We start from the raw sequence: 25,900 nt of genomic DNA, 5'->3' as shown, positions 1-25,900 counted from the left end.
AGTTAATATAATCTCACTTCAGATGACACTCGGAGGAGCAGGAAGACAATTTGTGGGGGGAAAGGAATAGGAGGCAGTGCGCATTTAACGGGAATGTTAATATTTACTCGTTGCCACACTTGGTATCTGGGAGGCTGCAGTCACTAAGTGGGGATTACATCTTCAATTAAGTAGTGGTAGCGGGGGAGATAGTGATGTTTCACAGAGGGAAACTGCCGAAATCATACTTTAAGGAGAATAATTTTTTTAAAAGCTACAAAAAAAATTGAAATAAAAGCCCGAGGGAAAAAAATAGAGGGAACATTTCTGTTTAGGGAATCCTAATATTTTGGCTGAACACATTATGTAAAATTAAATACTATTTTAAACCAAGGAGATATAATATCTAATTAAGTTTTTGTGGTTGATGGGCTGAGAGAGGATTGTGAATGTTGCATCCATTGAACTGAAAGAAGTAGAAAAATTAAATAACACTGTGCTATAGTGACTTTCACCCAGACATACAAGCAGACTTCCATATTCTGCTTTTACTCTGCCCCCTACCTAGGACTCACTGAAGGCATGAAAGAGAAAATGAAAATGTGTGCAATGAACTCATTAAGCCTTCCAACTACTCCAAGGAGTAGGAATCAAGGGTTGTTAGCCTCATTTCCAAGCTGTGACCATGGGCTCCTAGGGGCCGAGGGATTCTCATCCAGGGTCACCTTGTGAGTCCAGGGGTGGAGAAAGAACAGAATCACTAGCGTCCAGCTGGATCTGGACCTTCTGCTCCAGAATACACTCTGCTCTACGGTAAGAAGAATGTCCAACTTGGGGATGTGAAGCTTTCTGTTATTGATCAGACTTACTAGGAAGCACTAAGATTTTAAGGCTATTTGGAGTTTTAGAGGAATTTCCATGTGAAGTGCGTAGAAACCAAAGACAGAAGATTCATTTTTAAAGGATGTTAACTTCTGAGACTAATTGTTACATTGAGATATTTTCAAATACTTTGTAAAATAGTTTTAAACATATGAAATATATGTGATTTTCAATGTGCATTTTTAAAAAAAACTTAGCTTGAAGATTTATTTATTTTAGATAGAGAGCTTACATGAGTGGGAGGAGGGGGGAGAGGGAGAGGGAGAGAGGGTGGGGAGGGAGCAGTAGAGGGAGAGAATTTCAAGCAGACTCCCCACTGAGTGGGGAACCCTACACAGCACGCACGGCATGGCGCTCAATCCCATGACCCTGAGATCATGACTGAAGCTGAAACCAAGAGTTGGATGCTTAACCACCTGAGCTACCCAGGCATCTCAAATAGTGGGCTTTCTTAAACTGAACTGAACTACCTACAAAATACTGAAAGAGAACATAGACAAAGATCTCCATGTCCCAAGACTTAATATTTAGTCATATTTCATTAGTTGTTCCCTTAAATTTACCATCACAGATGTACAATTACAGAACTATCCACCGTTTTTAAAAGTTTAAACTTTGGTAATATCTAATTTGTATATGATTCTTAAGATAAATAAAGCAGGCCACATTTAATATTTTGGGGGAAAAAAGAACTCTTGGGACATCTTCATATCAAGTTGAAAGAAATTTGGTCAGAAGGCTATTTGAAAGGAGAATATTCAAATTACAATCTGGTGATAAAGAAGTAGTTTAAATAATTGAAAATGAGGAATGAGCTTTGAGAAGTAGCTCTTCGGTGGTCGTTTTTGTTTCAATTGCCACAAGCGAGAAGTAGGTTTTAAAAATAGATCACCAGGGCAGAGCAAGTATCTCTGACAGGCACTTGCAGGCAGGATTCTAGAAATTCCAATCATTTAACAAATTGCACCATTAAAAGTCATAATAGGTCTAAAAGCCATTCTTAAAAGAACTTACTAAGTAATTTGACCTACATAATCATCTTGTTAAATTCATTTGATATCATGAGACAGTTAGTGAAATATGCATAGTACATTATATTAAAGAGAAAAGTACCCTTCAATTGGTATCTGATGTGCACTTTGCAATCGCAGCTATTAGTTGTCTATAAAACTCCTAGACATGATTTGATTTGATTTTATTACTATTATATCATTTTACTTTGTAACATATAGGGGTGGAGATTATAGGTCGGCTATTGCTTACTAGGAAATCTTTAACGAAGGATGTTTTATTTATTAGCATAAAGAGACACAGTGGATTATTGGGTGATTAAAATGATGATGTGGCTGCCATACTTGTCAAAAGTATGGCTCTAATTCAATAGTGAGGCGACAGTCAGTCTCTGAGTAGATCTATGCCTGAGCAAACTGGCTCTGAAAGCAGAACATTGCCCACTTAAAAGGATCTTTGTAAATTTCTATAATTGCACATTATCAAAAGCAAACACCAACAAGAAACCCACAGAGTGATTTCTCAATCGTAAGTTTACTTTCTAACTGCCACGAGCCTCCACCCGTTTTATCTTTTGCATTCCTAACATCCCAAATCAATAACAGAGAATGATATTTAATGTTACTAATCTATGTGGGAAACACAATATTTTTACACGAAGCAAATTGAGAAGAGAATTCAATAAAGGGAACAAAAGAAGAAAAGAACTAGTGTTTATTGACTGCCTGCTTTGTGCCAGGCTGTGTGCAGTGTTTTACAAAGACTAGTGGACTATCTCATTTAATCCTACAGAAAGCTGCGAAGTGAATGAAGAAATATTTATTTTTAAATTTTGAATTGCACACGTTTACTACTTTTTTCCTTTGTTTTCCTTTGGTTTAATTTCACTTAAGCCCACAAGAAATACGAATCATCAGAACTACTTCACACCTGACTGGGGGAGGAGGGAAAAGTTGCTAATATCTCTTGTCAATGAACATATTTAGTGCAATTAGTGTCCATATTTATCTATTCTTAACTCTTGCTCAAAGAATACTTAATCAGAATTTTACTCTGCATATAATTAGACATGATATACCCTTCCTGAAATAATAGCTCTTATCTACTCATTGTCAATTTAAAGAAACCTTATAAGTCATAAACTATATCGCTTAAATCATCCATTTGTTAATTTTTGTGAATTGCATTATTTGTATTTCAGGACAAATTTAGTGCTATTTCAAGGTAAAATATTATACGGAGTCCGATTTAAGTTACTAGCCAAGATATGATATAGACTCCTTCTTAATTATTTTAATATTTTAATATACTAAAAGCTAAAATTGGCCCAGTACATCATAAACCTTCGCCGGGCCTTAGGAGCAGTTTAGTTTCACAGCGCCCTCTGCTGTACTCTATAAGTTTAGCATTCTCCCAACAACCCAAAGAGCTGAGCTCAGCTAGGAGACAGGGCAGGGCAGGTCCTCAGTCATTAGGGTTCAGAACTTGAATACTGACTGGGAACCCAGATCTCAGCAGGCTTAGGAAACCAAGAATCCTGACAGATCTCCCAGGAAATCTCGTTCCATCTCCATCCTCTCCCCCAACCTACGAGGCTCCTCCATCCAGCTGCCTCCACCCCTGAAGGACATTTCATATTTTGCACCTCCAAGCCAGACTTATTTTACCACTCCAGGCCCAAACATGCCTTACCTCCAGGTCTTCTCACTTCTGTTCATGGATCACCATTCACTGAACCCCTAAATCTAGGAGTTGTCTGTGATTTCTCTCTTTCCCTCTCCTGGCATGTGGCAGGCCCTTCAGAAATATCCATGGAATGAACAAGGAAGCAGATACAGGATGCAGAATTTCAGGGAAACAGAAAGGCATCTATGAAAGCCAGAATAATGTCACCATATACTTTCCAGGTAGGCAGACCTACGTGGAGAGAGGGCAACACCAATTTACATTTTCCTGTCCACCTCTTATCTAGGTATGATAGGATCCCTTTTGATTCACACAGCCTCCATCAGGCCAGGTAGGGAATAAGGGACTGGTTTTAGGTTTCTAAGGGATAAATACATTCCTTCTTTGTTCTCTGAAATTGTATGCTGGTTATAGTTTCTTAGAGTGGAACTGGATTGCCGCCAAGCCCAACAGTCTGCTTACAAGCCATCTCATGATATATTTCACATCTTCGTGTAGCTCACCTGTGCTCTCCTGTGTGGGATCTTTCTACTCTCACTTGCTAAGGGTAATTTTTTCCTTGTTCTGAGAGACCTATGTGGCCCCTTGGACCACTAGTGTTTACCAACTGAACCTGCCAATCAAAATATGGCATACTTGCCAATCAAGGTATCTTCTAAATTATCTTGGTTAATTTAATTTAAACAGAACTCATTAATATATAAATTCATAATATGCATTTTTAAAAAGATTTTATTTATTTATTCATGAGAGACATGCACAGAGAGGCAGAGACATAGGCAGAAGGAGAAGCAGGCTCTCTGCGGGGAGTCTAATGCAGGACTTGATCCCAGGACCTCGGGATCATGCCCTGAGCCAAAGGCAGACACTCAACCACTGAGCCAGCCAGGTGCTCCTATATGCATTTTGATAACACATCGACAATCCAAAAAATAAACATCAGGCTAATCCTATCACCCAGAGATAACTTCTGTTAATCATTGGATGTATTTTTTAAAATAGAGTTAATTTTTAGAGCAGTTTTAGGTTCATAACAAAATGAAGCAGAAGATACATAACAAAATGAAGTAGGAGATTTCCCGTATACTCCCCACCCCCTCCATATCCAGGCCTCCCCCCATTATCAACATCCTCTACCAGAGTGATGCATTTCTTACAACCAGTGAGTCTACATTGAGACATCATTGTCAACCACAGTTCATAGTTTATATTAAGGTCTTGGTGTTTTACAAGTCTGTGGGTTTGACAAATGTATGATGTCGTGTATCTACCATGATAGTATCATACAGAATAGTTTGATATATAAAAATAGCCCTGGAAATCCTCTGTGATCCATCTATTCTATTCATCTCTTTCTCTTGCCTAATCTCTAACAACCACTGATCTTTTAATCTCTTCTTTATGTATACATGTGCGTATCAATATCACTATAAAAGTGAGCACATACTAAGCATGCAATTTATTTTCTGTTTTGTTTTCTTTTTAAATTTTTATTTATTTTTATTTTTTAAAAATACTTTATTTATTTATTCATGAGAGACACACAGAGAGAGAGAAGGGGGCAGAGACACAGGCAGAGGGAGAAGCAGGCTCTATGCAGGGAGCCTGACATGGGACTCGATCCTAGGTCTCCAGGATCAGGCCCTGGGCTGAAGGCAGCGCTAAACTGCTGAGCCACCCGGGCTGCCCTCTTTTTAAACTTTTAAAGTTTATAGGATGGAAATTCTTAAACATACATAAAAATAGGAGAGAAAACTATAATGACTCTCCATCTGCTCAACACCTGGCTTCAATAATTATCAACGTTTTGTCAATTATATTTCATCTCTCTCCCTTTACTGGCTTCTTTTTTTTTTTTTATTAAGTATCTTCAAACAAATTCAAAGCATTGTGTCATTTCACCTGTAATGCTGAAATACGTATATATATAAACTGCCTTTTTCATTTTGCATGACATCATGAATATTTTTCCCTGTCATTCACTATGGTTTAAAACCTTATTTTTAACAACTGCCAAATATTGTCATTGTATGTGCTGCAAAGCTTTGAGTGCATCTTTGATTATTTCCTTAGGATATATCTCTAAAAGTAAATAATAGGATCAAAGGATACGAGTTTTAAAGGCACAAAAAACTTGATTGTATCAACTTTCATTCTAATCAGTGGGATGTGAAAGGGCCTGTTTCCTTGAACCCTCAAGGTATTACCAATTGTATGGGTCAAGGTGCCATTGCAGATAACATAATCTACTCTAGCTAGAAGCCAAGATTTATTACTAGTTATTATAAAATTACAAGATTTGGAAGAGTTGATTGAGCTCCCAGGAATGAACTCTAGAACCACAGTGTGGAATTGGCTCACCAAGGTAGGCACCTCTGCCATCTTTGGAAAGTTGGGAATAAGAAAGTTGTCACAACAACTGCAAGCGCTGGGTTCATAGTGACTTTCTCATGATTTAACACTATTAAAATGGATCCCTCTCCACCCCCAAAAAACTGGAATTAGACCCTGGGTCTTTTCCTACAAATGCCATGGAAAGTCCAAATGCCTCTATGATCTTTCTTGCTAGCAGAAGCAGAAGAATTATGGTTTGTGTCTTATAATACTGATTCTTACTGTCCACATTTCATGTGGGCACACTGCTAGATTGAAGGTAGGTCATCTTAAAAACTCCAGCTGTAAGAAAGCCTGGGAAATGCAGTATTTTTGCTTTCCATTTTTTAGCAGGCAGCAAGCTATGACACAAAATGGTTGAATGGAGCTGAATGAGCCAATCTGTAATATCTACTACAATCCACCATTTGGCAATACAGCATTTGTAAAAAATCTTCTGTCAATACAGCAATACAGCATTTGTATAAAATCTTCTGCCAATAAATCTTCCAAGCAAAAATAATAGCCAGAACCAACAAACTTTCTTAATGAACTCATATCTCATACAAACAAAAATGAGCTTATCCCCAAAAAGAAACCCAAACTTCAGTGCATCCATCTCTAAGTGATGTTCATTCCTCTTCCAGTATAACCATATATTGATACCCTGTAACCTAAGAGCTAAGCAATAAACTCTGTATTAAATATTTGAACTTGCTCTATGTAATGTAGTAAGAGAGAGGAAGGAAAACAAAATAGAATTATGTATAAAACTTGTGATTGTGGATCAATCTCATTTTTTTCAATACTCATGAGATATCCAATACTGGTCAATATTCACAGATGTTTTGCAACTGGTTTGTTTGATTTTGAATCCAAACATAGTTGTGTGGTCTCATGAGTTTCTTTTATTCGACACAGGCCCCACCTTTCTTTTTTGTGCTTTGATTTATTGGAGAAACCAAGATTTTTTTTTTTAAGTGTAGAATGTTTCACATTATGTAGTTGGTTGACTGCTAATTCTTGATATCATCTAACTTGTTCTACTATACCTATATTTTCTGAAAACTGGTAGCTGTTCTAAAGACCTGATGAGACTGAATTTTATCGACAATAGGAGTTCATGAGCACCATTGTGCACTTTCTATTGCATCACATTGCCTGTTACCCCTCTTTCAGAGAATCTAAGATTGATCAGTGGGTTCAGGTGGTGTGGCCCTGGTCCCTCCACCATAAAGATTCTCAGCATTTCTCCTAATTATAGGGATGTTCCTTGAGATCATGAACTGAATCTAGTATTTCATTAAGGATCAAAACTGATGATTTGTTTAACTCTACCAGTTAGCCACTAATTATAAATCACTGTAGATCTGTACCCCAGGCTATCTCTCTTTTTTCTTTTTTTTGGCAGAATGAAAGACCAAGTATATATATAAAATTCTATATATAATAACAAACATCACTGTCTGTTATTCCTCAATTAACACTACCAGATTTAGCAAATAAAAATATAGGACATCCAGTAAAATCTGAATTTCAAAAATATTTTTTTTAAATTTAAGTGTATTTAAAGTATTTAAAAAAATAGGGGCATCTGGCTAACTCAGCCAACAGAGTATGGGACTCTTGATCTTGGGGCCATAAATTCAAGCCCCACATTGGGCACAGAGTTACTTAACAAAATTAATAAAGTATTAAAAATAAATTGAGGCATATGAAAAAAATTTTAAGTTTATTTAAGCAAAAATCTATTAAAATTGGGCAGCATCCAACCTAGCAGATAGGAGCTATTCAAAATGAAAGACTCATAGGTAAAGGGAGCAGGAGCAAGGAAGTTATATTAAGCAAAAAAGGGGGTTGGTTTTTGCAAAGTTACTTTGCTTTAGGGGATAGCAGGGGTCTATTGGGCAGATTGTCTAACTAGTACTGATTAGGAGATTCCTAATTGACTGTTTTTTTAAAAAAAAAAATATTTATTCATGAGAGACACAGAGAGAGAAGTAGAGACATAGACAGAGGGAGGAGCAGGCTCTCCGAGGGGAGCCTGACATGGTACTCATCCCAGGACCCTGGGATCATGTCCTGAACTAAAGGCAGACACTCAACCACTGAGCCACCGAGGTGCCCCAATTGACTGGCTTATAAACATTCTATTTCTGGGAGAGCTGTAACTGTAACTAAATTAATTCTTGGTTTGGTGATGTGGGGCTTAGCATAAGTGATTCTAGTTTGTACCTTTGTCTTGTTTTTTACAGAAATTTGGAGGTTCAGCATCAGGTTCAGGTTAGAGTCAGTTGGGGCAGCAAAAATCTAGAAGAGAACAGTTAGAGGAATAGAGAGAAGTCATTAGCCAAGGACCACAAAGGACAGCCAATGAAGAAGTCTATGAAAATCTTTGTGTATCATGTTGGGCTAAAGTTGCTATAGGTCAACAGGGCTAGAAGTGGGAAATAAAAACTGTGAAGCAGGAGAGAATGAGGACACACTGGAACACAGGAAGACATGATGGAACCCACATCTGTTTTTCAGAGCCTCTAACCTTCATGCCATGGATAGCCTGCAGAGGAAGCTGGTGCCCTTGCCATGCACCTGGCCCAGGACGCAGAGGAAAATGAAGAGGAGCCAGCAGATGAGGGACAAGGTAAATGCATTGCAGTAGCACCTGGGGCCCTCCTATACTGATCTTTAAGCCCTTGATGCCTATGATTTTGCCCTTACCTTCCAAATTTCAGGCATACTTTTCTTGTGATCAACCTTAAACTAAGAGTTAAGGGAAAGGAATTCCAGGTGTCATAGTTCCAGTTTAGCCAGGCTGGCATCCTACAAAACCACCATAGTTCACCCTACCTCTATTATCTATATTTATCTTCCAAATAAAGACAACAGCAAAATCATGCTTCTGGCTAACATGTTGCAAGTATCCCTCATACAATAAAAAGAATGCTAACTGCCTCTCAAAAACAGTATATAAAGACCCATCTTTTTTGCAAAGGATTACTTCCTCTAGCTGAGTCATGCTCCACCTTTGATACTCTGTCATTTAAATACTGAATTATTGAGTTGTGGTAGTTTTTCGTTTAGTTTTATCAGTAGGACACAAAACTAAGATGCATCCCAGGGAAATGACTGCATTCCACACGTAGTCCTCCTCACTCACACTATGTACTAGAGACCCAATTTCCCTTTGATAGTTAAAATCACTTACCTAGTCAGTATAAAAACTCCTACTTTTTGCCTTAGGAGTCCATGATGGTCAAGTAGCAGTCTCAATTTCCAGTTTAATGAAATCATTGCTATAACCTCTGGTGGAAGGCTTCTTTCCTTGGGAACTAATACCTCTAAACCAGCAATATTAAGGGAAGGGGAAGCAAGAAAATTGATAGGGATCACTAGGGGTGGAAATGGAAGTGGTTCTTCTCATGATTAACCATTCTTGTTTTCACTCCTTGACTTCCACAAATCCTGGCTATATATTAGCCTTTGGTTTAGTGCAAATACTGCATAATGGAGAACATTACTCCAGCCCAACAAGTTACCATTTAGCTGAGAATGTAACTGAGTCTTCATAAGGCCATCCCACCATTCAATGAGGCCAGATGATGACAAACATAGAACCAGAGAGTTCCACTGGCATTGATCCACCATGTCACTTCGTTTGCCAAAAAGTTCCTTTATCAAAAGAATGCATTATGGAACACTATGACAGTGAAAAAGTCTGTTAAGTCCATGGAAGTTGGTTTTGACAGAAGCATTGTAGACAGGATAGTCGAGTCTATATACAAAGTTAGGTGTCTCCTCCAGTGAGAACAACATGCTATCCCTTCTAATATGGAAATGATCTAATAAAAATAATCTAACATCTTATGACTGGCTGATCCCTTGGGGGAATGGGGCCACACTGGAAGCTCATTGTTGATATTTGCCATTGGCAGGTGGGGCTGTAAAAGTCCATGTTTCCATGACCATGTATAACCTCCATTTCTGCCACTTTGGCCATTTTTTCTCCATAAGCTTTGAGCAGGGATGGGGTCATGGGAGAAAGAGGCTGACTGATGTTGGCAGAACAGGTCATCTTGCCCATATGATGACTGAGATTCTTCTTGCTGAGGTTGTTCTTTGGTAAGCATTCACATAAAATACAAATATCTTCATATCCTGTGCCCATTCGGAAAGCTCTGCCCATATACCTATTCCTCAGACCTCCTTGGCGCTGATTTTCTAATCCTGCTCCTTTCAAGTTCCTGACCATCCAGCCAAACAATCAGCCAGACAAATACCCAAGAATCTTGGTAGATCTGTCCCCCTGGCCACCTCTTTTTCTAGGCAGGATGAATGACCTGGTGTACTTTTTAGAGTTCTGCCTGCTAAGAGGATGTCCTTTCTTCATAGTCCTTTAGAGCCATACCTGAGTGTATCAGTTACCTATTGTATGTAATTAAGCACTCCAAAACTTAGTGACTTAAATGACAATGATAATTTATTTTGCTTGTGAATCTGCTATTTGAGCTTTCAGCATGGCTAGCTCATCTGTATTCCATGTTTGAATGGGTTAGTCTGGAGGATGGACTTTTTTTTTTTAAGATTTTTATTTATTTATTCATAGAGTCAGAGAGAGAGAGAGGCAGATACACAGGCAGAGGGAGAAGCAGGCATCATACAGAGAGCCCGATGTGGGACTCGATCCAGGGTCTCCAGGATCACGCCCTGGGCTGTAGGCGGCGCTAAACCACTGCGCCACCAGGGCTGCCCGAGGATGGACTTTCAATTTGGCTCAATCACATGGCTGGCCATTTGGTGCTGATTGTTGGCTGAGTTGTAGCCAGGACTGTAGGCTAGGCCTCTGTTCCTCTCCAAGTAGGCACCTTGCTCACAGTGGCTAGGTTCCAAGCCAGAGTGTTCCAAGAGCCTTGGGAGTCATATAGCATTACTTCTGCCTTAATTCTATTGGTCAAGGCATAGGTTCAAGGGGAGGGTACATAGACTCCACTTCTTGAAGGGGGAGTGTTAAGGTTCTATAAAAGTACATAGAATAAGACATATTACTGTGGTCTTCTTTGGAAATATAATCTGCCATAGTGCAGATTGAGAGAAAAGAGCAATGATGTGAGCAGAGGATCATAGGCACCTGGGTCCCTTGCTCATCAAATTCACCTGTGTCTTCTGAATATTTACCTGAGCCTGAGCTCATACAGACCACTTCCATCTGAAAATGAAGTGTTGCTGTGCATGTCAAACTTTATGATTGGATGAGTGAGACAACACTTGGTAACTTGGTGACCTATAGTCAAATATTTAGTTGCCACTACTGCCCAGAGCAAGCCATTCTCTCTCTTTTTTTTTTTTTTTTTCATTCTCTCTCTTTTTTAAAAAGATTTTATTTATTTATTCATGAGAGACCCATAGAGAGAGAGAGAGAGAGGCAGAGACACAGGCAGAGGGAGAAGCAGGCTCCATGCAGGGAGCCCGATGCGGGACTCTATCCCAGGACTCCAGAACCATGCCCTGGGCTGAAGGCAGGCACTAAAACGCTGAGCCACCCAGGTGTCCCCAGAGCAAGCCATTCTCAAAAGAACAGTTATCTGTAGAGGATGAAAGAACCTCACCTCTAAATCCTAAGTGTCTGAGTCATGAGTCATCTATGGGAGCTTGCCAAAGTCTCCATATAGCATCCCTATGTTCCACAGATACTTTAAGCACCATTGGATCTTCTGGGTCATGTTGCCCGATGGTGGAGCAGCATCACAGCCTGGACTTGCTGTAGAGCTCTTCCTTATTCTGAGCCCTACCAAAATCTGGGAGCCTGGGTCATTCAGTAAATATGTTAGGACAGCATGGCCAAATGTTATTATGTTGCCTGCCACATCCAAAGAGGCTTACTCAGCACTGTGCTTCTTTCTTGGTGTTAGAAGGAGATTGATACAGAAATTTGTTCTTCATGTTTGAAGGGATATCTAGAGATGTCCGAGAATACTAGACTCCTAGAATTTCACCAAAGTGGCAGACCACTGAAATTTTGTGGGATTTGTTTCCTATGCTCTGGTATGCAAGTGTCTTACCAAGATACCTAGAGTAGTTGCTACTTTCTGCACACCAGCTCTAAGCAGCATGATATCATCAATGTATGAATCAGCTTAATGTACTACAGAAAGGCAATCAAGGTGCTTCCAGACTAGATTATGACAGAGAACCTAAGAGTTGATATAGCCCCGAGGTACATTGTTGAAGTATATTGCTAGCCCTGCCTGCTGAAAGCAAACTATATCTCATGGTCTTAACAGGTATAAGGGGCGAAAGCATTCTCCAGACCAACAGCTTAACAGCAGGTCCTGGGGATGTGTTCATTCACTCCAGAAATGAAACCATATTTGGAACAGCAATGCAATAGAAGTTACCACTGATTATACTTATGATAACCTAGTGTCATTCTCCAAGATCCATCCTATCAGCTGATGATGGTGGTGATTTGGTAATATTAGACCCTTTCTACTTATCCTGCCAAGTAAGTCTTTGAGTTGTTAACACAAGATCCCACATAATATCACCTTGGATCAAGAGACCCACTTTATGGTACTAGAGGAGTATTGATGGACATATTCTAGACCAATTGGACATTGGAATGGCCTTTACAAGATGCAGCTAGGTCTGACGATAACTCTGTAGGGATGGGGTACTGACCTTCAGATGTGATATATATAAATTCCTAATATATGGAGCTATTTTCCCATTAGATAGAATACATCGGTCCATGAGCCAAGGAATGGTAGTTAAGAGTAGCCATCTGTCCACCATTTCCAGTGGCCTTCTTAGGGACTTTATCCTTTTCATCTCTGCAACTTTAGGTTAGGTGCATCTAGAAGTCCTGGCCTGTGATGAGAGGGATACAGTAGGTGCAAAGACTTTTTATTTATTGTCCATCACGGGACAATAAATGTTCTACTGAACTTGAAACTCTGCTACTTGGTCACTTTGACTTTCTCATGACAGAAGATCAGCAGACAAAGAAAAAAGTTATATTGTCAGGTGTAATTGAACTTTTTCCTTCTATTGGATGTACAGTTGCTTTGACATAACAGGGAAAGGGAGAAACACGTCTGTAACTGAGGGAATCTGTTGGGCATCTCTTGAGGCTGCCATGCCTGGTTTTAACTGTGAATGGACAATTCAGGAACCATGGCCTGACAAGCACACAGTAAGCAGAGGTTCAAGCCACTTGGGGTAAAGGTCTAGAATGCCCCAAAAGGCAATCAATTCAGACTAATGAAAGCACTAGCTGAAGTGAGGGGGAATCTGGAACAGGTGGGTAGTAGAAGGAGATGATAACTATTAACTATAGCCCCAGGACCAACTATAGAAGCAGGGGCTGTAGCTCATTCACTATCTCTCCTCTTACTTCTTTGGCTAGAAATTGTGATGATCTACCTTCCCAAAGAATCACTGGTTTGGATCTAATGTGAAACAAAAAACAAACAAACAAACAAACAAAAATAATGTGAAACAAATAAGAGTAGTGCAAATTATCCATATCTATCTATATATATTTTTTTAAATTACCCATATTCTCCCCATAGTCTCAGTTTACTTTATAATATTTGGGCACCCCAGCTCCCATGTGCCTTTTCTTACAACAGTCAGCACCTTTATCTTTTTGCCCAAGGGGTGCCCCGATTGCTGCTACCACTGTGCTTTTGGGCACAGGCCAAAAGTGTTTGGAATTTACAATTCTCACTCCCCTCTCCCACACTCAACACACACATATCAGCCCTTAACCAATCACTGAAGGGCATAGAGGTATAAATACTCTAACTCCCTTGTCCCCAATCAGGACAGTGAAGCCTTCCAGAGCTCTCCTGTGGAACTGAGCTAACACTACCCCTCTGTGGCTAGGCATCATGCCCTGGCTTGGCTTCATTCCCTTCCCAACCCACTTGCCCACACCCTGGCCAACTTTTCCTGGAAGGACTTCCTAATCAATCACCTTTACTTGAATCTTTGTCTCAGGGCCTTGTCTCAGGGCCTTGCTCCCAACCTTAGGAGGTTGGAGTAGAATTGTAAATGCTGATCTGCAATATTTCTCCCTTTATTATACATATTGATTTCTTGTGGATCCTAAACTTTAGTGATCTAATCCTTATTACCTATTTAAATAATTCCTAATAAAAAAAGTGAAGATATATAGTTTCTAAGTATACTATTGTTTTTTTGCTAATTCTACTTATACCACCTTCTCCAAAAGAAAATAATAATTTTTTAAAGAGGTAATATTCTAAAAGAGGGGTTAATTAGAAGGTGGTATCATTGATTCTTCTAATGTTGTATGGTAGGCCAGAAAAAATAACAGGAAAAAATTATCAGACTTAGAAAACAGATAAAGAATTCAAATAGCATGAGCTGCTTTAGTATAATCCTAATGTAGTGGATTACTATTTCCTTCTCTCCTTCCTCTTTCCAATCTTATATTGCATAGTCTTTGCATGGCATCTGTTTTCAATTAAATATAGTTCAACAAATATTAAGTCTCTTCAGATAATGCCAAAGTGAAATACAGGGAAGTACATCTCTTAATTCAAAGAAAAGTTTTTCAAAATCTTCTTTGGGCAGGTAGACTGAAAATATTGGAGGATGGTAGGGAAGAGGCAGTAAGTTCTGATAGATCAATTATCTTTAACCCATCTTATGCACTTATATAAAATTATTTTTCTTTATTTCTAATAGTTTAACATAGGAGAGAAGTGATGAGATAAATGGTCCCACTCCCTTTGTAAAAAGCATAGTCTGCTGGGTAATGATGATCTGATGGCAGCCCAATAGCAGAGGTAAACTCATGGCTTAGGAGAAGCAAAGGTCTGTCTTTCCCTTTCACTAGCTATGGGTCTGGGGAAGTTACTTAACCTGTTTAATCCCATTTTCACGTCTGCAAAATGGCAATTGCTATGAGTTGAGTTATTCTCCCAAAATTCGTATGTTGAAGTCTTAGCCCCCAATACTTCAGAATACGACCTTATTTGGAAATAGGGTTGTTGCAGATAAAGTTAGTTAATTTAAAATGAGGTTATACTGGAGTAGGGTGGGTCCCTAATTCAACACAACTGAAGTCCTTACTAAAAAGGGGTATTTGGGAGTACCTGGGTGGTTCAGTCAATTAAGTGTCCAACTCTTGGTTTCAGTTCAGGTCATGATCTCATGGGTCATGGGATTGAGTCCTGTGTTGCGCTCGGTGCTCAGCAGGGAGCCTACTTGAAGATTCCCTCCTTCTGCCCTACTTCTGCTCCTTCTCTGTCTCTAAAACAAATACATAAATGTTAAAAAAAGGGAGGGGGAATATTTGGACATATACATGCAATAGGGAGAATGACACATGAAGATGGAGGCAGAGATGAAGATATTTCTTTTTTCTTTTTTCTTTTTAGATCAAGATGTTCCTAAAGGCCAGGTACCATCTCTGCCAACACCTCAATCTCAGACTTCTTGCCTCCACAACCATAAGACAGTAAATTTCTGTTGTTTTTAAAAAAGATTTTGTTTATTCATGGGAGACACAGAGAAAGAAGCAGAGATATATAGGCAGAGGGAAGAGCAGGCTCCCCACGGGGAACCTGATGCAGGATTCGATCCCACAACCCCAGGATCACAACCTGAGCCAAAGGCAGATGCTCAACCACTGAGCCACCCAGGTGCCCTAAATTTATGTTCTTAAAGCCACCCAGTCTGTGGCACTTCATCACAGCAACCCTTGCAAACTGATACAGAGATTAAAATGGTTCCAGCCCCATAGAGTTGTAATGAGAATTAAATGAGATGATTTACAGGAAGTATTTAATATAGTGATTGGCACATAGAAAATCTGGACATTAAAAATCTAGGTCAAGGTTATATATAGGATGAGTCTCAGAAAATGGAATTGTATAGACACTTAGGTAAAAACCATTTCAAAGAATTTGTGAGCGTTCAGGTTAATAAAGCTCTTTTCAGGGGATCCCTGGGTGGCTAAGCAGATTAGCGCCTGCCTTTGGCCCAGGGCGCAATGCTGCAGTCCCGGGATCGAGTCCTGTATTGGGCTCCCGGCATGGAGCCTGCTTCTTCCTCTGCCTGTGTCTCTGCCTCTCTCTCTCTCTCTGTGTCTATCATGAATGAATAAATAAATCTTTAAAAAAAAATAAAGGTCTTTTCAGAGATGCAGCCTGTGAAGAACCCACCAACACTACATAGATAGTGAACAACAAACAGAAGGAAGTCTTGACTCAAGTGAGGAAGACAGAAAAATATTTACATTAAAGAAAGAAATAGGGATTCTCTATAATAAAGAGAATAAGAAATACTTATTCTATTATTACTATTTAAAGTAAATTAATAGACTCAACCAACAACAAACATATCTACTGGACCAAAACATATCCTGAAGTTGCCTCTTCAATATTCACTTGATGAACCAGAGGATCCTGAATTTTCTAGCCATGTGCCTTGGATAAGACTGACCCCTTCCTCAATTCCAGGATGGGTTCTGAGGGGCCTAAACCCTTCACTGTAATTCTCCTTCCATTTCCACTCACACAGGGACTAGATGAACAGGTAACCTAGGCCTGAGCCAATCATCACATAGTATTTCACAGGCCATATGTGGGGGTGAGGAGAACCCTGTGACCTAAGAATTAAATTAGAGAAAATCCCTAGACTTTTCTTTGACAGTTTGATGAAAAATGTCTCTATCCTCTCAACCCTCAGCCCCAGATATTAACAGAAAGTTTGTCTGCATTGGTCTTATGAGGGAATTCAAACCATGAACAGAGCTGATGAGGGTGAAGCAGAGAGAATTTAAGTCATAGTGACCTTGATAATCGGTCACTGCATGCACTCAAACCACTTATGCAGTGGTATAAGGCATTATCATGCTGCTGAATGCTGAATGCTGCTTTATATCTTTTTTCCCTGGCTAGTTTGAGTTGGGTTCTCTTGTGAATGTGGCACATTTAGTGGGCAGGACTTGGTAGGAGAACAGCAGGAAATAGCTTTATTCTTTCTAACCACTACTCTTTAAATCTACTTGGTCAATTCTCCATTCTCCATCTGTGTGGTATGCTGAGGAGACCACTTAGATTTTTTTGTCACTGTTAGGTATTAGAATAGTCTCCTTTCAAGTGCTAAAAATCCAGGTGCATTTAAGTCAGAGCTTCAATTTCTGGTATAGATAAAATCTTCTGAGGTCCATGTAGGCTTGAAACCTGTGGGAGTGAAGGAAACTGTGGTCTTTTTTTTCTATTTTTCACTATGTTCACTATTATTTCTCTACACTTCCTGCTGCTTCTGGGTACCTCAGAGTCAGGATGGAAAGGGGGGACAGGAGGAAGAAAAGCGGGGTCTAACTTGATCGTAGTGGTTTAATCTAGCATCACGGTCCTCCTGTAGCAGATGCCCAAATGCTGACCTGGGGTCTCATGGGATACTTTCATGACTTCTTCACAAATAGCCCCTGATATGGCACAATGCCTAGGTTGGGCATTGTACCCTCTGGTTGACCTTTCAGAGGTCACTCCTCTCAGCATTTCTTCATCTTTCTATGAACTGACACGGGACGATTTCTAGGATGGAAAAAAGCAAAGTGTAAGGAGTGCCAATAGTACGCTACCTTTAGTGTAATGAAGAAGGGGAAAATAAGAAACTATGCATGTATCTGTTCAACAATGCCCTGTGAGCCATGTGGAGCTTAGGCAAAAGGAAAATATATACCCTTGGCTCTAATGGAAGCAAACTCATAAATATTTTCAAAATCTACTTCTTTGTTTATATTGTTTCAGTTGAAAGAATTGCCACGTTTGATCATTTATTTTATTATTATTATTATTTTTAAGTAGGCTCCATACCTAATGTGGGGCTCAAATTCACGAACCCAAGATCAAGAGGCGCATGCTCTAGACTGAACCAGCCAGGCACTCCTTGATCATTTCTTTTGACCAAGAGGCAATCTTAAATAATTTTTAATTAACTTAAGCTGAAGTATAATTATACTAAAGTCTGTTTTGATATACATAAAATATTTAAATTAAAAAGAATGTTGTGAAGAGCAGTAGTGATGCAAGATGGAAGCCACCATGGGCTGGGACAATTTATGATTATGAAACTGAATATACAGCCTTAAATACCTTAAATACTCAGAAGAACCCCCCACCTTGGAATATTTGTAACAAAAATGAATGTGAATGGAGTGGTGGACGCAAGAGCCATATCAGTGCTGGCAAAATGGCTCAATTCGTAAATCATCAAAGTTGTCCTACAAGAGCTTTGGTGCTCAATGATGTCTAAAGAAAACATGAAACTCCCTCAGCCACCTGAACGACAGTGTTACTGTGGATAGTGAGAGCCAGGTTTCTCACTGTCATAGAAAGCAGTTAAAATAAAGGGTAAGGCTGAATGAAACCTATGGTGTAGGTTTAGAAATAGAGATATGAGCTAATGGTGTGTGTGTGTGTGTGTGTGTGTGTGTACATATACACAATACATGCACATACATATACACACACTTACAGATGATTTTCTACTACCAATAAATACATCTAGCACGTATCTCTTGATTTCTTTTTTTAAATATTTTATTTATTTATTTATTCATGAGAGACAGAAAGAGGCAGAGACACAGGCAGAGGGAGAAGCAGGGTCCATGCAGGGAGCCCGACCTGGGACTTGATCCTGGGTCTCCAGGATCACGCCCTGGGCTGCAGGCGGCAATAAACTGCTGCACCACCGGGGCTGCCCATCTCTTGATTTCTAAATGCCATTATCCAATGAAAGGATCATTTTGTGTACTGTAACCTTGGGCAAAAGAAGAACTTGCTGATCCCCTACAAGCCCTGTGCTCCCTTCATTTATTTGCTCATTTTCTTTTCCTTGCCAGAACATGGTTCCCCTCTATTGATGCTTCAGGAGTCAGGTCAAATGCCACCTCCTCTGAAAGGACTTAGTTCCCCTCAGTTGGACATGAGCTGTTTCTGAATTCCAAGGCATGCCATCTAGTTTGTATACTCTTGAAACATGTAAGTTTATTGATATCAACTATACCTCAGTAAAGCTACAGTTAAAAAAGAACTGACAGTGGCAACTGCTGACATGGAGGAGGAGCCATTGGTACTCTCAAACAGTGATTGTTGAAATGTAACTTGCTACAAATACTTAGAAAAGCAGTTCTGCCTTTTCTTATAAGGTTAAACATATATTACAGGGCAGAAATAGTGGAAGCTACATAGCTGATGGTGGCTACGTATTCATTTGGCCCTGGCTAGATCAGGCTAGATCAGGGCCAAATGAATACATAACCACCATCAACTATGTAGCTTCCACTATTTCTGCCCTGTAATAGTATGTTTAACCTTATAAAAAATAAATCCTCATAAATCCTTCATCTGATAAACAGATAAACTGCAGTATATATAGTATGGAATATTGCTTAGCAGTAACATAATAAACTGATACATGAATGAACTCCAAATTTATTATGCTAAGTGAAAGAAGTTAGACTCAAAAACCCATGTACTGTATGATTCCATTTATATGACAATTTAGAAAAGGCAAAACTATAGAGAGAAAACACAGTTTAGTGATTGCCAGGAGCTAGAGGTGATGAAGTGAGGTTGACTACAAAAAGGAGGATTTTGAGGTGATGAGACTGTTTCTCTATATTGGTTGGAGTAGTAGTTGTATATATATTTGTCAAAACTTGTAGAACTGTACACTAGAAAAGGTGAATTTTACTGTGTATCATTTATCTCTTAAAAAAACAAAGCAATAAAACAATGCTATGGTATTGACCTGGAGCTTTAATTTTCAAGATGTATGTTTAAGGATATTTATCATCTGGGGTGCCTGGATGGCCTAGTTGGTCAAGTGTCTGACTCTTAATTTCAGCTCAGGTCATGATCTCAGTGTCTTGGGACAGAGCCATGCATCGGGCTCTGCATGCACTCAGAAGGGAGTCTGCTTGAGATCCTCTCTTTCCCTCTCTCTGCCCCTCCCCCTGCTCACGTGTATACTCTCTCTCAAAAAAATAAAATCTTGAAAACAAAGCATGTTTATCACTTTATAGTCTACAGCAGTCTAAAAATAGCCCAAATGTCCAATAATGGAGAAGTAGTTAAATAAATAGGGTGCGAGACAAGTGCAAATTAAGTCTACAACAATGTTACTTATCTATAAGATTGGCAAGAATCCCAAAGTCCTGCAACATGTTCTATAGATGATACTGTGAGGAAACAGGCTGGTGGGAATACAAAATTCTACATCTCATACAAAGGGGAATGAGCAACATCTAGCAAAAATCATATGCATTGTGGGAGCTGTAAGTCTTCATGTCTAATACTGCAACTCAAAGTTTGCAGAGCAGGCAGTCAGGAAGCATAGAGGGATGTAAAGTGAGAGAGCACAAGGACAAGCCATCCATGAATATGAGCTGAAATCCATGAAGACACACCAAAACTGATGCCAGTTCTCACTGCTTCCAACCTTGAGGAATTGGGTGTCTCATAGAAGGTGGTGTCCTTGTCACTGAGCTAGACACCCACAAGGCCTAGGAGCTGTAGAATTTGAACGATGATGCAAGGAGAGGTGAGCAGCTATAGGTATGGATTTTGTCCCGTGCCAAACCAGTGAGCCACTAAGTAAGCCACCATGTGTGTTAGTCACAAAAGTACCTGCCTCAAACTTCTGGGTGTGAAAACCAAAATGGCTGCTGTTTTTCCTCTGCCCATCAAATTTCATGTGAAAATATCTCTTGTCAACCACCCTAACTATCCACATAGAGGGATGTTCAGCCTAGTCAAGCTGACCCTTTATAATCCCGCCAAAACCTGAGAAAAACAAGCTGATGCATGTACAAGGCTCTTCACTGATGAACCAACTGCAATAGCACACAACAGGAAACAACGTAAACGTCCATTAATAGGGAACTGGTTATATAAACTAGAGTATATCCACACTATGTGGCTATAAAATGGGATGTGGAAAGAAAAATCTCTACATTCTGTGCCACGGAGTGATATCCAAGATATACCACTGAGGAAAAAAGAAAACAGGACAAGCAAAACAATGAAGATACTATATTGCTTTTTACCTAAGAAAATATTGCCTAGCTCTGTCCACTGGAAAGTCCTAGAAAAGCAACTAATTCAGTAGCAGCAAGCACCTTTCACTAGAATATGATCTCTAATACCATTCCCATTAAAGGGATCAGGATCCTTAAAGAAATGGAGGATCCTTAAATGACTGAATTCAGTTCAGGGACAGGAAATGTATAAGGTAAGCCTAGAATATTCTATCATACTAGAAAGCAATGTCATTTCAGAAAGATATCAAAGCCAACTTGAAGGGGATCTCACTGCCAAAATTTTTGAGTACCAAAAAGATTATTGAAAAAAACTGAAATACTAACTATGCTAAAAATCATGCATACAAGAAGTTAATAATAAAAAAAACTTAGTCATCTTTGTAGGCAGGTACGGTTCTGCCTATTATTCTGAAAGGAAGTAAATGAAAGGAAAGATACAATCATTTATGGACTATTTTTCAGGTAACCAAATAGTTGATAAGGGAAAATTCTCCTTTAGAGAAAATTCTAGTTAATAAATGCAGAGGGGGTGACAAAATTAGAAAATAATGAACAGAGGCAGGGATCAGACAAAACTTAGGTGAATGGAGAACCTCTTAAAGAAAGAATGAGGCTGACAATAGCTGAACATAACACCATAAAAAGAGAGACAACCAGACTTTATTTGCCTCCTGTCACAACAGGAAGTATTCTTACCACCTATGAAGTGTTCTTGTCAAGGTGCACATGAATTTGGTAAAGCATCTACAACAGAGCTGTCTAACAGAACTTTCTGCAGTGATGGAAATGTTTTTATGTGCTATCCAATACATGGGTATTGAGCACTTGGCCAGTGAGACTGACAAGCTGACTTTTAGATTTAAGTTAATTTTAACTCATTTAAATTCAGGTAGCCACATGTAGTTAGTGGCAACAACTAACCATTTGACCTAGCAGCTATAGATCTGACTACTAACTTATAAAAAATATAGGGGATAAAGGCATATGTTAAGTGACAACATGTCTCACTGCATAATGTGTAGACCTTGTTTGCATCCTTGTTCAAACAAACCAACCGTGAAACAATCAGGGAAATGTGAACTGGATAATTCATAATATTAGTGATTATTGGGCAGCCCAGGTGGCTCAGCGGTTTAGCGCCTTCAGCCCAGGGCCTGATCCTGGAGACTGGGGATGGAGTCCCACACTGGGCTCCCTGCATGGAGTCTGCTTCTCCCTCTGCCTGTGTCTCTGCCTGTGTCTCTCTGTGTGTCTCTCATGAATAAATAAATAAATCTTTAAAAACAACAACAACAACAAAAACAAAAACAAAAAAAAACCCAATCCAGTAGAGGGGAGATGAGTAGTGGGAGGGTATATATGAAACAAGATTAGTTATATGTTGATAACTGTTGAAGCTGAGTGATAGGTATATGGGTATTCATCATAATATTCTATTTTTGTGATGTTTGAAAATTTCCATCACAAAATGTGTTAACAAATGAAGAAATAAATAAAATCTGGAATTAAAACAACAGCAAATATGTATGTCCTATGGACTATTAAGTAACCCTGAGAAAGAAAGCAGTGGGCTTCAAATATTATATAATGGAAAGATAGGTAAGATACATTAAATCAAGAAGGGAAGTCGAGGAATAATTGCTATATTTTGAATGCTTATGTCCCCACAAAATTCCTGTTGAAATCTTAATCCCCATTGGTGACAGTATTAGTAAGGTGGGGCCTTTGGCAGGTGATTAGGTCAGAAAAATGGAGCCCTCATGAATGGAATTAGTGTGCTTATTAAAGGGATCCCACAGAGCTTTCCTGCCTCTTCTACCATGAGGAGACGACAAGAAGTCTGTGATTTGGAGAACTTCACCGGATCACGCTGACACCCTGATCTTGAAAATCTGGCCCCGGAAAGTGAGAAATAAACTTCTGTTGTTTATAAGCTACATAGTCTGTACTGTATTTTGTTACAACAGCCCAAACAGGCTAAGACAATAATATATAAAGTGTGACTCTATTTATATAAACAATAAAAAAGATGCAGTTATGTGTATATGTTTGTAAGCGAATAGCTGCCCTTTTACTGTGCAAGTCCATTTCTTAGAATATATTTATGAAAGTACTTTTGGACATCCATAAGGATATATGTACAAATATTCTTACTGTATCACTCTGATCCAGCTGCCATAACAAAACACCACACATTGGGTGGCTTAAATAACAGAAATTTATTTCTTAGTTTTTGAGGCTGGGTTAGGGTGCCTGCTGATTCAGTTCCTGGAAAGAGTGCTCTTCTGGCTTGCAGATGGCTGCCTTCTCCTACTAGAGACAACAAACTGAGAGAGACAACAAACTCTGATGTCTCTTCCTCTTCTTTAAGAGCACCAGCCCTATAAAATTAGGGTTTATATTTATGACCTCATTTAACTTTTATCACTTCCTCATAGGCTCCGTCTCCAAATACAATCACATTGAGGGTTAGGGCTTCAACGTGAATGTGGGGGGGACATAGACATTCAGTCCATAATATTTACTAAAACATTCTCTCTTTTTTTTTTAAGATTTTATTTATTTATTAATGAGAGACACAGAGAGAGAGAGAGAGAGAGAGCAGAGACACAGGCAGAGGGAGAAGCAGGCTCCATGTAGGGAGCCTGATGTGGGACTCGATCCCAGGTGTTCAGATCACGCCCTGGACCGAAGGCAGCGCCAAACCGCTGAGCCACCTGGGCTCCCCTAAAACATTATTTCTTATAGCAAAATTATGGAGATAATTTTAGTGTCCATCAATGGAGAAATGGACAGGTAAATTATAACATGTCCATATTATGTACTAATGTAGGGGGGAAAATATGTTTTTAAGTAGTTTCCAACATGGGGCTTGAACTTACAACCCTGAGAAGAGATCAAGAGTCAGACGCTTAACTGACTAAGCCACTCTGGCACCCCTCCAAAATATATTCTTGAATAAAGCAAGTAAATTGAAAAAAATAGCTTGAACAATATATGAATCACCCACATTAAAAAAGATACAATAGACCCTCCTCTCTCCATATAGATAGATAGGTAGGTAGACAGTCTGGAAGGAAAAAAAGTCACACACAACTATTAATGGTGACTAACTTTTGGGTATAGGAATAGGAATATGGAAAGAGGGGCACTTTTGCTTTTCCACTTTGTATAGGCCTAAATAATTTTATTTTAAAAAGTGAGCATTCGTTACATTTGTAAATCTGAATAAAATGCGATTTTTAAAAACTGCTTGATCCCATGAGATAATATGTAGACTAGGTGCTTAAGATATTTAGAAAACAAATGTATTTGTTTATATAACATGAGATATGGTTCCCATATGGCTCAGGCTCTGTGCAGAGCTGCATCTGAATCATGGTCCAGAATCCAGAAAGAAGTACAAAGTAGTTCCAACTCATACTTCCATGGGCTCAAAGAATACTAACCTCTCTCATCCTCCACTCTCCTGTATCTCCTCCTAAGAGTTTCTCATGCCCAAATCTGTTTTTTTTTTTTTAAGATTTTATTTTTAAGTAATCTCAAATCCTCTGCTGCAGTCTTCTCCCTTTTCTCTGCCTTTCTCAGCTCTTTACTTATATATCCTTTTAAGTCTCAGGATTTTCTCTAGCAATTGGCCATACTCTGCATCTCAAAAGATCCAAGAACTGGACTGGTGAAGACGCTTCTCCAGTTGGGGGTGGGGAACAGTTAGTTCCCATTCACATATTAGTTTCACGGATTTCTCCAAGATAATTAGGGGAATCCTTAAAAATCCTCCAGTGCCCAGGGGGCTCCAGGGCAGGGGCATCCTCAGTCAAGATGTAGCTAGTTTAGAACTAATTTCCAGGCTCACTTCCAGTCTAATCGAGGTCAATGCATTTCTTGTAAATCGTTTGTTTTCTTCACAGGCCAGAACAGTCTTAGCAACGTTAAAATTAGGAACTGCACTGCCTGGGGGCACCTGGGTGGCTTAGTGGTTGAGGGTCGGTCTTCAGCTCTGCATTGACTCCAGGGATGGAGTCCTGCATCAGGCTCCCCTCAGGGAGCCTGCTTCTCCCCCTGCCTGTCTCTGCCTCTCTTTGTATCTCTCATGAATTAACTCACACACACACACACACACAAATTATATATATATAATCTCCAGAAAACTGCATTGCTCTGAAACCGGACCCAGGCACATCCCTCCAAACTCTTAGAGGGATGTTAGCATTGGACTTTGAGCTAGAGCATCCTGTCCTATAGCTTCATTCATTTGGACGCTTGGCCCGTTTCCTCGTCTCCAAACAAGGGATACTCACATCTGCCTCACGGGATCTTACACGGGGAAGTACTGCGGGTACGTGGCCCTTTTAAAATCTCGCGTCTGGAGAGATCAACCAGGCTTGGCGCCTGCCCTGCTCATTTGGAAGAGGCTCACTCAGTCCCCCTTAGGCCCCCAGATGACAAAAAGATGAGGGATTTCAACTTCAGAGATGTTTACTCAGCAAGGAAAGGGCTATAAAAGCAGTTGAATAAGTCGGGACAGCAGCCACATCTTTTCTCCCCAACAAGGAATACTCGGTTATCCGGGGTCTCTGGCACCTGAAGCTTTAACTTTGAGGAAACAATGAACTCTGAACCCAAGCCTTCGGGTGAGTCAAAATCCCGAGGTGGCTCTGCCTGCCTGGAGGCCTGAGAGGCACGAAGTGATGGGGAACGGTGAACCGAGCTCTCTGGCTCTCTTACAACCGGCTCGCCCTCCATACCTAGCACCGCCAAGGGCTGCCGCCGCCATTTTGCAGGGTGGGCAGCGCAGGCTCCAGGCGCTGGGCCGGCGGGTGGGAGCGGGAGAGGACGTGGAAGGGTGGGAGGGGGGCAGCGCGCGCCACCAGGGGAGAGCGC

The 25,900-nt window shown here is 39.8% G+C and overlaps 1 long non-coding RNA gene across 1 annotated transcript; it reads right to left on the bottom strand.

The window, feature by feature from the left end:
• Positions 1-4,332: 4,332 nt before the first annotated feature.
• On the bottom strand, positions 4,333-25,848 carry LOC140632289 (uncharacterized). Its single transcript, XR_012029811.1, has 4 exons — positions 25,318-25,848; positions 17,351-17,504; positions 15,054-15,210; positions 4,333-8,241 (listed from the first exon to the last, which is right to left on the bottom strand). It is a non-coding gene; the product is annotated as an uncharacterized lncRNA (long non-coding RNA).
• Positions 25,849-25,900: the final 52 nt, after the last annotated feature.

Source organism: Canis lupus, chromosome 4 (genome assembly GCF_048164855.1).
Source record: "Canis lupus baileyi chromosome 4, mCanLup2.hap1, whole genome shotgun sequence".
In the NCBI taxonomy this organism is placed as follows: Eukaryota; Metazoa; Chordata; class Mammalia; order Carnivora; family Canidae; genus Canis; species Canis lupus.
Note: the sequence above shows the minus strand (reverse complement) of the source record. Positions and strands in the feature narration are given on the sequence as shown.